We start from the raw sequence: 13,381 nt of genomic DNA on the forward strand, positions 1-13,381 counted from the left end.
AAGTTTACTTGTGATGAGATTGCATTAGCATGGACATTACAAGATTACTTTTCTTGTCAAATCACACTTATGCGCATTCACATATTCCCGCTATTTATTATCGACTAGCGAAGAGACCGTAAATGTTCGGCCAAGATCCGCGCACGTGAGGTTCATATGATGCAAGAGATTCATTATGAATGCCTTATTTTAGACACGATTCAGGCCTACGTCTCGATCTAGTTGTGCCATTTTTTTTTCAAGTTTAAATACAACTACCTAGCAAGAGGACCAACTTCAAAGACTAATAAATCTGCAAGCTAATACATGCACCAAACTAATTATAGGTCCACTTACTTTTTAAGAGTTGTACAGAAAAAGAAGGAAAAAAACAAGAGAGAAAACACAAAGTGTTGTATAATTTGTAGGATGCATTTAAAATTAGTGAAATTTATAATAATATGTTTTATTTTTAAATATAGAAGATAAACAATGTTACTAATAAGAAATTATGTGAAACGCTATTTTTAAGTTTTGTGGTTTTATGATTTGCTATTTTTTTTAAAAAAAATAAAAGTTAACTACCTTATAAGTTTGGTTTATTTAACTAATACTATCATTTGACGTTTTCTGATAATGTTTTCCGTCGTGTATTTCTTCTATTCTTTTAAATAACTTTGTTCATTTGTTGTTCTGTTTATTTTTCGTACAACCTCTGTATTTATTTAAGGGAGTATTAAATAGTCATTGTAGTGGGATCCGCAAACAGAAAACATTAACGACAAACGTCAAAATGTAGTGTTAGTCAAACAAAACAAACTTATAAGGTAGTTAAATTTAATATGAAGGTAATAATTCACAAAACGTCCAAGTTTAAAGGTAGTGTTTCACCAAATTTCCTTATTAATATTGGAAACTACTCGCGATCAATAAGTTTTTCGGTGGAAACAATGTGCGATTTCAATTGGTAGAGGACAACGACTAACATAATTACTCGGTCATAATGGTCTCCCAGTGAAAATAAATCTGCATGTAAATTTGTAAGGAAAATCAACATTCATTCCCATAATAATGTTAATTCACTCAAAATTATCTACTTTTCCTACATAAATTAATTACCATCTATACTAATATATTAAAAGGCGTTGTGGAAAATGTATATGTGTCACGTAGTACTCTCCTCACGCCACGTCATCCACTCACCAAGTATTATATAATGGACAACCAAAAATCAATACAATGAGGTTCAAACACGAGACCTCAAGTGTGGACGATAATTCTCATTACCAATCTCAACCAACTACCAATTGTGGTTTATCTTTTCACATTAATTTTTATGTGACTTTTTAATTTCTATGGACTATTTTGAAAAGAAAAAAATTAAAGCATTATGACAACCATTAAGAAACATGATGTCATAAGTCTCATAAGAATCAACTATATGATTGTCTTACATAGCTGTATATATATCTAATTTGGTGTTTATAAATTTGATGCAATTAGTTCCACGAGAAAACAAATTATACAAATTGTAAGATGATATGATTGAAAACTTATTTGCCATGATAAATGACTTAACATATCTGTGTAGTTGATGAACTTAACGGATATTTTTCATTCAATAAAAGACAAGTATTTTGGTCAAATATTGAGCTCAAAAAACATCTAAAACTTTAGTTATTCAATGTAGCAACTGGGACATCGCCCAGGCCACACACTAGTTCATTACTATTTGGAGATTTGGAGGAGTAGTATCGAGAAATACCCAACTTCTATCCTTCCCGGTCACAGGTTGGAACCACAAGCACAATAAACGTTATCATTCTAATCAATCTAACAATCTTACGCACTCACGTGCACTAGCATAAATGCATAAGATTTGAAAGATAGTTTAAGTCCTTCGCAAACCCAACTCCGGTTGGTGCATAGGCTTAATAATCAATTTAATCACACTCTGATGTCACAACAGTTAATTGTTGCGATTAAATCGAAATTAAAACAAACTTATCTGGTTTTTGAACTGATTGAATTAAAGGATGAACAATTGTTGTGTCGTGGACACCCACTGTCCTGACGATTCCGTGTTACCTTCCGGTGCAGTAGAACACGTCCTCCAGGATTAGCACAACGCCGACTTTGTGTGCACTCACAAAATCAGATGGAGCCAGAACATATGCCCAAAACCGAGAGCAATTTTGTGAGAGAGTGAAAGCAATGTGTGTTTTGATTTTCTGGAAAAGTGTTTGAATGATTTCTGTATTTTGGAATAAATTGAAATTATGTAATCTGAATTAAGAAAGCCAACAGTAAAAAATGGACAAAATCATTAAGGCTGTAACGGATGCAATTAATGGTAATTAATCCAACGGTTACGTAATCAATATAGATTCTTGTAACAAAGATTTAATCAAAACAGTCTGGTACCAAAAAGAATAGGTAAGGCCCACAAAACTCACCCCACGCTCGCGAACCACATTCCCAAGAGCCCAAGTACCATGGCATGGCCCATGGCCCGAGGCCCGAGCCTAGCAAGACGCACGTGCGTGTGTTATATGTCCACCAATACCACCCTCACACTTTTTAAACAAGAGTTACACCCACACCCTAATTAATAAACAAGGAGAATATGAGGAGTTTTAATTACCCATGTGGGACTCTCTTATTTTACACTCTTTTCTTTGTGTTTTCCGATGAGAACTTTCAACATTAATTAACCATGAGGTCATTTCAGCTCATGCATAGTACTGCCAATGTTTTTTTAATTGTTTTGCTCATTCGAAAAACGCAAAATTAAAGTCGTGTACAAAAGTATCTTAATTAGTAGTTATCCCTTTCTCAACTTGCCTAATTTAAGATACACACCAATAAAATCGGTGTTAGAATATACTTTGAATTGGATGTACATTTTTAGTGAACCACGTTAAATTTGTATTATCTTCCTTACCTCTGTTATAACAATCAGATGTAGCCATGCCTATTCGTTGGTTAACCTACTCCAAACCAATTAAATAAAAACCCTTTGTTACCTTTTTTTTCGAGGGGAAACCCTGTGTTACTTAAAACTTGTTGATTTTCACTACTCCGCATAAAGTAATGAACATTAACTTCATTTATGACCAGAATAAAAGAGATACTCCAATTAAATAGAAATCAAAGTAAATATCTCATCACTTGTATTGAATTATTTCAAATTAAATGAACTAAAATCAAATCTGATCTAAAGACTTATTTGCCGACTTTGTTTTTGTGGCTAGATTCATTCATATTTATTAGATTAATTATCATTTTGCTTAGCTATACATAAATCGATCACAAAGATAAGCAGTTGAAGGCCTCTGTCAATAATGAACTGTGATATTAATTAGGTCTTCACCTAGTGATTAAGATTGGTGATCTGTATTTGATAGACCACGATTTCGAATCCCCTATCTCCCATTTATAAGTTTTAATGCTTTTGTGGTTCATTCGCACTAATAACGAAATGTGATGAGTGATCATTCGTTAAATACGCATCAATAGTGCCTGGGGGAAATGGCGGACCTAGTGCAGGGCCAGGGGGTGCACGTGCCCCCACCCCCCCCTCTCCTCCCAAAAAAAAAATGTTTAGTTTTCCAAAAAGAAAACCCATTGTTTTATAATATATATACAATACAGTACGTAAAACATCAAAACATTCCTGGCACTAGTGGTTATTGGAGCATGCAAATGACCTTTCCTTTGAGGCTTGGATCAGGGGTTCGACTCCATAGATAAGAAATTTTGCTTCCTTTTTTTTCCCTTTTTGTGAGAATTTTAAAATATTAATATAGGATAGTTAATTAGCACACTGGTTTTGGATTTCTTCTATATATTTAAGTTTAGTTTAAAATTTTGGTTGCTTCTGTTTTATTTTATTTCCATTTATTTTTTTATTGATATTTTTTTGTGCTTTTTTAACTAAATCAAAGATATTATTAATATGTTGCTAATCACTGAAGTACAAAATAGTCAATTATTGGATTTTTTAATTTGTTGCACCAAATTTAGGTTAAGTCTTGCTCCATAACTTATTTATTATTTTATTTTTTTGGAAAATACCACATACGAAGTACATAAGTGATTCTACTCTCTAGGTATCTAGATGACGAACATTAATTATTCCTTTATAATATATATTGTATTTAACTTTTTTACGGACCTTTGATGATATTATTATAACCTTTATAGAAATAAGACGATTATGTCAAAAAGAAATACGACGACATGCTAATTAATGTGTTACTAAAATAAAAAAAAATCCCCAAAGAGTATCGTTTTCTTTAACGTTGTTTACTGTCTGGTTAGTTGATTGGTGCCTCCCCTGATTGAAAATCATGGGTCCGCCACTACCTGGGGGTGTTTGCATGTGGTAAGCTAACAATGAGTACGTTTGCCTTTGAAACTGTTTTTTCCCTTGATTTCTCAAAGATAAACTAGTCTAGCCATGCGGAATATGGATAATTAGATAAGATAATCCTGATCTCGAAGAACTGTAGCAGGTTCAAATCGAACACACGACTTTGAGGTAATAAAATGAAACCCCTAACAACAACGATACCTTAAGATTAACATTGATTGGCTAGTTTAGCTTTATAGTTGTGATTTACCTTTTTTATAACTAGCTAGTGCAAACCATTAAAATATCAAATGACCTTTCTTTTATGTATGATTAAGTCTATGTCGAAAAAAAAAAAAAAAAAATCAAATGAGTGAGTTTTGTTGGTAGTTGAATTGAAGCTGATTTTATTGCGGAGATTATGACATTTTCGTATACATTAAGAAGTGCATGATCATGATATAGCGATGTTTCATGTTTGTTCCTTAAGCCTTATGTATCAAGGAAACTCTACATTGATCATGACCTCACTTAATCCTCACACATCATACTACACAATTCAAGTACAAGGGTAGGTCACGTTATGTCAAATTCAAAAATGCTACTCCGTAAGTAAGTCCGTAACTCACAAGTAAACAATGTAGCATTACACAAAATGTTGTATTACTTGTACATAAATTTTTGTGTAAGATCGCCTAATGATTAGATTACTTTTTTGGTACTAACTAAATTACTAGTGTAAAACATAACTAAAAGTATAAAATCATAACTAATTGAATAGTTAAGGTATAAAGATAAATACTTAAATTTATGAGACGAATAGTTATTATTCTTGAAAAAACTTATTATTAACTAAAACTCATAAAATCTTAACTAATTGAACTCATTGCTTAACTAATCAGTTTCATTGTTTACCTAATTGTTTCAGCGCTTAACTAATTGGTTCGATTGCATAATTAATTGGTTTCGTTGCTTAACTAATTGACTTTCAGACTTAAATAACTGGTTTCAGTGCATAAAAGTTGTCTAACCGTTAGACAGTTTTTTCTAAAAATTTGTATTACTCGTACGAGATGTACAATAAAGAGATATGTATAAGTTTTCTAATTAAAAGGCCATGTTACTTCTAAAGTAGAGATAACTTTTGCCTAGAGGTAATGCCCTAAAATGGAATGTTGACGCATCTTACCACCCCTCCCTCCATAAGTCAGCCATTGGGGGCGTCTTGCGTGACTCGTCCGGAAAGTTCGTGTGCCTTTTCTCATCTCCCATCCCCTGCATGGAGATAAACATAGCTGAAGTATTTGCAATACACCGTGCCATTACAATTTCATCCAGCTACGATAATATCAATGGGCAGGAATTGATTATCGAATCCGATTCCGCAAATGCTGTAAAGTGGTGCAAAGATAAAGAAGGGGGTCCATGGAACATTCACTTCATGCTAAACTTCATTCGATGCAAAACCTCCGTTGGTCATAAGATATCCATCATACACAAAGGTCGCGATTCAAACTCAGTTGCTGACTGCTTAGCGAAGCAAGGACTAAGTAGGGCGGATGATTTCATTGCCTGGGTCTAATAATTTCTTTGAGGCTAGCTCTGTATGTTTGATGATTTGAACCTGTTGGAAAATTGTAATTGAATTGGGTCTCAAGGCTCTTGCAATGCAATAAAATGATGACCAGATTATCAAAAAAAAAAGTAGAGATAACTTTTAATGTGCCACAATATATATTATGGAATATAAATCTTCGGAAAGAAAAAATATAAGCCTTGCTATCAAATTGTCCGAATTAAACACGGGTCAATCAATATTATGGTCTCAATTAAGGAATAAAAATGATGATATGGGATATGCTTTCATCACAACATTGATTTTTCCTTTGGCGAGTAACCTAATCTTTCAGGAGAGTTTGCATGGGTATCTCGATAGGCAACATCCCTCTAAGTTGAGGTTTTTTCCATACCCAATGCTCGAATTCGAGACCTTGGTTAAGAAGCAAGAAACATTTAACCACTCATGCCAACCTCAATTGGTTCAACATTACAATTAAGTTGACATAAAACTAACATTATGTCGTGACTTTAGACTTGTACTAGTGTACTACTCCGCACTAGCTTGGTAACACCGGATCGATGCTCAATTTCATTGGACATACAATTAATTATACTGAATTGTATTTCTCCTCCGCTCAATTTTACTTGTCAAAGAATAAGGGGATTTTTATTCGACGTCCTACTCCGCTAAAAACTCCCTCATTTTAATAGTGAAAGTACATCACTACCCTTGTAAAAATTAACCCCCCTCCCTCCCCTTTCCCTCTCCCCTCAACCCCACGTGCAGAACTTCAGATTAGAATACCACAACCCATACCTGTCGTCAACCACCAAACCACCACCGCACAACTGCACACACCACCGCCGCTCCGCCGCACCAATGCACTATGCACACACCGCACCACCGCCGCTCCATTGCACACTGCACACACCGCACCACCGCTGCACCACTGCACACTGCACACACCGCACTACCGCCGCACCACTGCACACTGCACACACCGCACCACCGTCGCATCCCTGTCGCTGCGCCCCTGCCTCTGCACCCAAACTCCTCCCCAGCAGCTGGCCCCCTGATTCTGCATTTTTTTTTAAATTGGTCGTGTCGCCCGGAATTTGCAGCCGAGCCATGGTCGTAACGCCTTGGATTAGCGGCGGCGACCATGGTTGAGCCGCAGATCTTGGGCGGCGAACCATGGCCGACGCCACTATTCCAAGGCGTTACGACTAGGGATGGTAGTGGGTAAGGGACCCGACCCGGGTCCGTGGATCCAGATTCGTTTTCAGCGAGTCTGGATCCTCAACTTTTAGACCCGACAGATCCGGGTAGGATCTGGATCCTTGGTTTTAAAAACGGATTTGGATCGGGTCCTAAGTCATTACCCGGATCCGGATCCGTTTACCCGTTTGTATAAAAATTTAAATTAAAATATAAAAATAAAGACTTAAGAATTGTAGCATTATTGAAGTTTGTTGAACTTTTAATATTATTTATGTTGGATTTGTTAATTGCCTTTGTATCATCTTTGATATACTCCAAACCTAGCCGCTCTCGGCTCTCCCATCCTCTCTCCCTCTCTTATTTTCTAAGGTTTATTTTCTTGGCCGCCGTAGGCCTGAAATAGTCTAATTTCTTCGGAAATTAGACTATTTTCGACCCTTTTCCTTCATTTAATTCAGTTATTTTCTCTTAAATTCAACAAGTTTTCACCATATGGGGGGAGTTCGTCCTAGTTCGTTAGTCTCCCTATGGTAGAGTTAGTATTAGTATGTTTGGTTTGTCGTTCAGTTGATTTATGCAGAATTGGTTCGTTGGTAATGTTTTACGCGGGATCGCAAAAGATATCAATTTTTCGACTACATTCAGATGAATCAAGTGGAAATCATCCTCGCGGCTACAAGAAATCGGTAGACCCTCTCTCTAAAAAGGCTGCATGTTCCAGCGTTATACACGGGAGACGTTCTACGGTGCAAGATTCATTCAACGACCGTAGTTTTGATGAAGGAAACCTTTATTTGATTCAATTTGTCATGTATTTGTTAGATCTATATTTCTCTTGTAGATGTCGTATGACTCTTTATCAATGAATTAATTTTCCTTTCAAAAAAAATAAATTGTTGGATTTGTTAAATGTGATTTAAATTAGTGAATGCTTGTATGGACAAATAGCGTTGTTATTGAAGTTTAATTAAACTATGTTTTAAGGTTTAAATGAAAATTAGGGTCGTTTGATGAAAAAATAAGTTAGGATCCGTTTTGGATCCGTTTTGGACCCGGATCCATTGGATCCGTCTGGATCTGGATCCTCAATTTCATTACCCAGTGGATCCGGGTAGGATATGGATCCTTGCCTAAAAAACGGATCTGGATTCGGATCCTAGAGGATTCGGTCCAGATCCTACCCGTTTCCATCCCTAGTTACGACCGTGGTCCCGCCGCCAATTCCGGGCGGCAGTTTGCATTTTAAAAAAAAAAAGTTGAATTGATTTTTTAAATGCATGCTTTTTTAAACTAATTCTAAAATTTCTAGAACAAAAATTGAATTGATTTTTTAAATGCTTTTATAAAACTAATTCTAAAATTTCAAAATTTTTAAAGAATCCCAAAATTATTTAAATGCAAACAAAATTTTAAAGAAATAATTTTTTTTAAAAAAAATTTAACATAGGCGCGATAATGCATGTATATTTCTTTTTTAATGTGCGACGCCACCCGGGATACGGTGGTGGAGCTGGTGGTGGAGATGGTTACGGGGTGGGGTAGATTATATAAGGGCACGAATATCCTTTCTTGTAAAATACGCGGGCGTTTTTAGCGAATGAGGACGTCGAATAACGATACCCAAGAATAAAGAACTCTGTATATTGTTTTCAATTTTCGACGTGTAAAAAACACGGTTGCTATACGCAACCTTTAATTACTTTAACACACCCCTGTAAAATACCAAAAATACCCATATACGTCTTTTGCTTTCACCCCCAAACTGAAATTCTCTGATAATACCCTCGCATTTTTGCTGCAATTCCATCTTGAACTTCCGGCCTTCAATTCATATACATAGCAATTATAGTGCTTTTAATTTGTCTTTTAGTTAACACATGATCAAGCAAGACAAATTAGATAACCATTTAACTATTAAAATACTACGAGTAATTAATATTAGTAGTACTCGACTACTCGTTGCACGAATACCATTTTAAGTTGTTAAACTTCTGTATAATGACATATGTTACATTGTTCGTTGTACATGAAATCTTGTGTACACTATTGCGTCAAATGTTTACGAAATAATTAATTATCTTTTGTTCAATTTGTACAAAATATTTAGTTCGGCTATGTTTAATATGCATGAAATAATTAATTATATTTTGTTCAATCTGTACGAAATGGTTAGTTCCATTATGTTCAATCTGTACAAAATGGTTAGTTCTATTATGTTCAATCTGTACGAAATGGTTAGTTATATTCTGTTCAATATGTACAAAGTGAAAGTATTTATTTTATACAAATTGCATAAAAAGGCTAAAAAACAGGAAAAAACAAAAATTATCTCAATTCCAAAGGTTTTACAAGTCAAAAAGTCGTCCATTGCAATCAACACATGTATTCTAATTTGATTAGATACACGTGACATTAAAAAAAGTTAAATTTATTTGAACCAAAATGATATAAAAAAGGTTGAGAGAAAATGATAAAAGTGAAAGTTAAGTTTTTTTTAAAATAAAAAAATGAAAGTAAAAAGGGTTGCGCCAAGTAAAACCAGGTTACGTTTAGCACTGCCCGTAAAAAAATACTTCTAGGTAATAGATGATCGTTTTAATTTGTTTGTGTATTTATTTTATTAATTAAACTCTCTAATTTCACTTTACTCATATTTTTCAATCCCACTTGTATGGACCCGGTCCACGCTATAATTAGCGTGGATCAGGGTATTTTTGTAAATTAACTATATATTCATAATATTGTCATTCCGATAAGAATAACTATTTTATACAAAGAGTAACTATATGTTCTGTAAAGTAACTATATCTTCATAATAGTAACTATGTAAAAACAATAATATAGCCATTTCGATAAGAATAACGATTCTATCTAAAGAGTAACTAAATCATATAGAAAAGTAATTTTAACTGTAAAACAATTACTACGAATTATATTTTAAAATAAACAATATAATATAGATGCTTTAGAGGTCATAGTAACATTTTCGATTATAGTTACTATTATTTCATATAATTACTGAAATAAAATAAGAGTAACTATATCAAAAGTAAGAGTAATTATAACTCTTGAACAATAATTAAGAAAACATTAATTACGTGATTAGTTTTTTTTAGCTACGACATTCTAATTATTTACATATATTCAATAAGACACATTAAACTCATGTTTTTAAACTAAAAAGTACTAATCGCCACGTCCACGTCCCTTCTTTATACCAACACGTCCTCTCCTTCGACGTCTGCGTCCTCTCTACCACGTCCTTGGTTTTCATTGTTGTCTTCTTCTTCTTCTTCTTCTTCTTCTTCTTCTTCTTCTGCTTTTGTTGTCCTTGCAGAAGTTATTCTTCGCACTACTTCAATTCTAGATGAATCATCTTTGTATTTCTGAATTAATAATATATAAACTAAGTTAATAATTTAACATTTAAGTGTGAAAAAATGACATAGTAACTATGTAAAACATATAGTTTCTATCATGCATCATACAGTAACTCTTAGAATTAATGATGGTAAGATATTCGCAGAATTGCAGATATAGTTATTGTTATAGTCATATAGTTACTGTCATAATAATATAGTCACTTATATTACTAATAACACAGAGAGGGAAAAAAAGAACATAAAAAGAACAAAATGATAACATAGTAACTATTAAAAACATATAGTTACTATTATATATGATATAGTATATTTTAATATTAATGATAGTCATATATTAGCAGAGTTGCATATTGTTATGATCATATAGTTAATGTGATCATAACATAGTTACTCTTATTAATAATAACATAGAGGAAAACAAAGAACATAAAAAGAACATTATTATATACATAATAACTATATCAAACATATAGTTACTATTATACAAGATATAATATCTATAAAAATTATTCATGGTCATGTAGTCACATAGTTGTAGACATAGTTGGTGTGATAATAATATAGTAACTCTATCACTAAAAATATAGAATAACATCAAAAACATGCACAGAACATAATAAATTAAAATAGTAACTATTTTAAACATATACTACCTCCGTTCCTAAATGATCTTTACGGTTACTATTTGCACGGTAATTAAGGAATTTTGGTGAACATGTGATGGTGGGGTAACAAATGGAAAATGAGTGGCTATAAATTGTCCAACAATGTGAGTGGGTGGAAACTAATATTAAAGTATTGTGAGTGGGTAAGTTATGGTGGGCCAAATAAGAGTAAAAATGGAATAAAGTAGGATTGTAAAGAACTTTTAGGAACGGACTAAAACGGAAAGCGTAAAGAACTTTTAGGAACGGAGGTAGTAGTAACTATATAAAACATACAAATACTATTGAGGAAAATAAACATATGGTAACTAATCATGATAAAATAAACATATTACATATTTCAAACATATAGTAACTATATAAATACTATAGTAACTATTGAAGAAAATAAACATATGGTAACAAATCATGATAAAATAAACATAGTACCTATTTCAAAATATAGTAACTATAAAACAAATAGTAACTATATAAAACATATGGACTATTATTATAATATAGTAACTATTGTACACATATAGTAACCATTATAATCATATAGCCACTATCTAAGAAGCGAACAAAAACATACTCTAAATAACATAGTACATAATGTAATCGTATAGTAACTATTATTTATCAAAAAGTCATTATAAACTCTTTATAACATAATAACTATCTTAAACACATAGTTACTGTTTTAAACTTATAATAACTTTCTAAAAAATATAGTAACTATTTTAAACACATAATTATTGTTTTAAAGTTATAGTAACTTTTTAAAAAATATAGTTAATCTAAAAACTACTACTAATATAAACACAACGAACATTCCAGTGACTATTAAAAACACTATTTCGCAACATAAATTAAAGGTAACTATATCATTTATATACTAACTATGTGAAACACTAACCCTAATTTCAACAAAACAACAAGCATTTCAAATCACTCAACAAAATAATAACTATTGTACACATATAGTAACTATTGTACACATATAGTAACCATTAAAATAATATAGTAACTATTGTACACATATAGTAACCATTAAAATTACATAGTACCTCTTTAAACCATATAGTTACTGTATTACTCATATAGTTACTATTTGAAATCGTGAAGTCACTGATCGAATTCCCGAAGTGAAAACGATATTTCGGCAAAACACAAACATTAATTTCTCCAAAACAACAAATATTTTCAATTTTAAATAAAAATAGACTTAAAATTCTTTAAAAAACAACAAACCGAGATGTGATCTCTAAAAATTCTTGCGAAGATTTGTAGACGAGCGTAAATTCTTCGATTCGGTTTCGGCAACGACGAACCTCCTTCTTGATCTACTACTTCCTCCGATTTTTCCTCATCTACTAGATCATATCCAATTATAAGAATTATAAGATAATTACGAAGAAAATCGAACAAAACCTAATTTGGGGGTAAATTTTGAAAAGCATAGAGAGAAAATGAAGAGAGAGAAATGAAAGAGAAATGAACAGAATGTAGACCTGAAATTTTGAAAAAAAAAAGTTTAAAACGTATATAAAGTGGGCTAGGCACAAATCGCATTGAAACTTTACAGAACACATAGTAACTCTTTAAAACACATAGTTACTATAATACACATATAATTACTATTTAAATCACAAAATAACTGTCACGTGACAGTTACATATGTTGCCCATACAAATTCAAAAGGTATTGCATGCATAAGGTGTACAATAAGTTTATTGTAGACCAATATAACTTTTATCCAGTTTTCTCTAACTTTTATCCAATTTTCTCTAACTTTTATATTATTATAAAAAAGTTGACATATAAACATTTTAAAATGTTAAATGATTAATTTTATATATTATTAGTGATTTTGAAGAAATATTTTTTATTAAAACAAAAATATTTATCACTAAAAAATAGATAACATTTACATATCTAAAGGTAACTTTTAACCATTTTACGTCAACTTTAACTTTGTTGTACAATATTTATTGTACACCCCTTGTAAATAAGAATTTGTGATACAAATTACTCCGTTGCCCTGGTCCACGCTAAGTTAGCATGGACCAGATTTTTATTAGTGTAAATCCATATTTTTAGGGATTTGACACATTATGCAAGAACAATTACATATATATATTTTTTATAATAAAAACAATTGCATCACATATTCATATGTCTTATAACAATTAACCCACCATCACATTTCTAATAGATAATCCATTTGACAAAAGTTCCA

The sequence above is a fragment of the Spinacia oleracea genome, chromosome 6 (genome assembly GCF_020520425.1).
Source record: "Spinacia oleracea cultivar Varoflay chromosome 6, BTI_SOV_V1, whole genome shotgun sequence".
Classification (NCBI taxonomy): Eukaryota; Viridiplantae; Streptophyta; class Magnoliopsida; order Caryophyllales; family Amaranthaceae; genus Spinacia; species Spinacia oleracea.